The sequence below is a fragment of the Cebidichthys violaceus genome, unplaced genomic scaffold (genome assembly GCF_023349555.1).
Source record: "Cebidichthys violaceus isolate CVI_PGR_0920_01 unplaced genomic scaffold, fCebVio1.0.p SCAF_16, whole genome shotgun sequence".
Lineage (NCBI taxonomy): Eukaryota > Metazoa > Chordata > Actinopteri > Perciformes > Stichaeidae > Cebidichthys > Cebidichthys violaceus.
This window is the reverse complement of record NW_027176329.1, coordinates 4,202,620-4,205,119: the sequence shown is the minus strand read 5'-3', so window position 1 is coordinate 4,205,119 and position 2,500 is coordinate 4,202,620. Positions and strand designations below refer to the sequence as shown.

The following is a 2,500-nucleotide window of genomic DNA, read 5'->3' as shown; positions in this document are numbered from 1 at the left end:
CTCTGTGAAGAACAGCAAATTTTAATTCACCATTCACCCTACCATTCAAAGAACTGCTTCATTTTTTAAAAACGGGGTCCCTTGGAACATAAAATGAGATTTCTTAAACATGTCCTAAATGTACTATAAATGACAGCAATTTGTAACAGCTTTTAAAGGACTATGTGTTGGAGACAAACTTGCTTACGGCCATACTTCTCTGATTGCGCCCGATCTCGTCCGATCTCGGAAGCTAAGCAGAGTCGGGCCTGGTTAGTACTTGGATGGGAGACTGCCTGGGAATACCTGGTGCTGTAAGCTTTTTCACTTTTCTCTCCATAAGGCAGAGGACAATGCTGCTTTTTCATTTGACAAATATTTGAGAAAGAGGCAAGAGTGAAGAAGAGATGCATGAAAAGACGTGAGTAACAGTAAAAAGGGAAAAGAGAATCAATCAATATCATATCAATATTTTCTTCATTTTGGAATGTTAATCAATGAACTGGTTTAGGTTCGTTCACATTTTGCAATTGACCTACTGTTGTTGGTATTTGAGTCTTTTCAAGCCGGTTCTGACCAATAGCTCAGAGTTCTCTGTGAAGAACAGCAAATTTTAATTCACCATTCACCCTACCATTCAAAGAACTGCTTCATTTTTTAAAAACGGGGTCCCTTTGAACATAAAATGAGATTTCTTAAACATGTCCTAAATGTACTATAAATGACAGCAATTTCTAACAGCTTTTAAAGGACTATGTGTTGGAGACAAACTTGCTTACGGCCATACCTCTCTGATTGCGCCCGATCTCGTCCGATCTCGGAAGCTAAGCAGAGTAGGGCCTGGTTAGTACTTGGATGGGGGACTGCCTGGGAATACCTGGTGCTGTAAGCTTTTTCACTTTTCTCTCAATAAGGCAGAAGACACTGCTGCTTTTTCATTTGACAAATATGTGAGAAAGAGGCAAGATTGAAGAAGAGATGCATGAAAAGAGGTGTGTAACAGTAAAAAGGGAAAAGAGAATCAATCAATATCATATCAATATTTTCTTAATTTTGGAATGTTAATTAATGAACTGGTTTAGGTTCGTTAACATTTTGCAATTGACCTACTGTTGTTGGTATTTGAGTCTTTTCAAGCCGGTTCCGACCAATAAGTCAGAGTTCTCTGTGAAGAAAAGTAAAGTTTAATTCACCATTCACCCTACCATTCAAAGAACTGCTTCATTTTTTAAAAACGGGGTCCTTTTGAACATAAAATGAGATTTCTCAAACATGTCCTAAATGTACTATAAATGACTGCAATTTGTAACAGCTTTTAAAGGACTATGTGTTGGAGACAAACTTGCTTACGGCAATACCTCTATGATCGCGCCCGATCTCGGAAGCTAAGCAGAGTCGGGCCTGGTTAGTACTTGGATGGGAGAACACCTGGGAATACCTGGTGCTGTAAGCATTTTCACTTTTCTCTCCTTAAGGCAGAGGACACTGCTGCTTTTTCATTTGACAAATATGTGAGAAAGAGGCAAGATTGAAGAAGAGATGCATGAAAAGAGGTGGGTAACAGTAAAAAGGGAAAAGAGAATCAATCAATATCATATCAATATTTTCTTCATTTTGGAATGTTAATCAATGAACTGGTTTAGGTTCGTTAACATTTTGCAATTGACCTACTGTTGTTGGTGTTTGAGTCTTTTCAAGCCGGTTCTGACCAATAGCTCAGAGTTCTCTGTGAAGAACAGAAAGTTTAATTCACCATTCACCCTACCATTCTAAGAACTGCTTCATTTTTTAAAAACGGGGTCCCTTTGAACATAAAATGAGATTTCTTAAACATGTCCTAAATGTACTATAAATGACAGCAATTTGTAACAGCTTTTAAAGGACTATGTGTTGGAGACAAACTTGCTTACGGCCATACCTCTCTGATTGCGCCCGATCTCGTCAGATCTCGGAAGCTAAGCAGAGTCGGGCCTGGTTAGTACTTGGATGGGAGACTGCCTGGGAATACCTGGTGCTGTAAGCTTTTTCACTTTTCTCTCAATAAGGCAGAAGACACTGCTGCTTTTTCATTTGACAAATATGTGAGAAAGAGGCAAGATTGAAGAAGAGATGCATAAAAAGAAGTGGGTAACAGTCAAAAGGGAAAAGAGAATCAATCAATATCATATCAATATTTTCTTCATTTTGGAATGTTAATCAATGAACTGGTTTAGGTTCGTTCACATTTTGCAATTGACCTACTGTTGTTGGTATTTGAGTCTTTTCAAGCCGGTTCTGACCAATAGCTCAGAGTTCTCTGTGAAGAACAGCAAATTTGAATTCACCATTCACCCTACCATTCAAAGAACTGCTTCATTTTTTAAAAACGGGGTCCCTTTGAACATAAAATGAGATTTCTTAAACATGTCCTAAATGTACTATAAATGACAGCAATTTGTAACAGCTTTTAAAGGACTATGTGTTGGAGACAAACTTGCATACGGCCATACCTCTCTGATTGCGCCCGATCTCGTCCGTTCTT

The 2,500-nt window shown here is 38.5% G+C and overlaps 4 non-coding genes and 1 pseudogene across 4 annotated transcripts in view; all 5 read left to right on the top strand.

Annotated features, from left to right (window-relative positions):
* The first annotated feature begins 181 nt into the window (after positions 1–181).
* On the top strand, positions 182–300 carry LOC137873032 (5S ribosomal RNA). Its single transcript, XR_011102946.1, has one exon. It is a non-coding gene; the product is annotated as a 5S ribosomal RNA (ribosomal RNA).
* A 452-nt stretch (positions 301–752) lies between these two features.
* On the top strand, positions 753–871 carry LOC137873029 (5S ribosomal RNA). The gene has a single exon (XR_011102943.1). It is a non-coding gene; the product is annotated as a 5S ribosomal RNA (ribosomal RNA).
* A 452-nt stretch (positions 872–1,323) lies between these two features.
* On the top strand, positions 1,324–1,432 carry LOC137873207 (5S ribosomal RNA; annotated as a pseudogene).
* Positions 1,433–1,883: 451 nt separating this feature from the next.
* On the top strand, positions 1,884–2,002 carry LOC137873335 (5S ribosomal RNA). Its single transcript, XR_011103185.1, has one exon. It is a non-coding gene; the product is annotated as a 5S ribosomal RNA (ribosomal RNA).
* A 452-nt stretch (positions 2,003–2,454) lies between these two features.
* The window catches only part of LOC137873147 (5S ribosomal RNA), a 119-nt gene continuing 73 nt past the window's right edge, over positions 2,455–2,500 (top strand). The window contains exon 1 of the ribosomal RNA XR_011103056.1: positions 2,455–2,500. This exon is cut by the window's right edge and continues 73 nt beyond it. This is a non-coding gene — a ribosomal RNA (5S ribosomal RNA).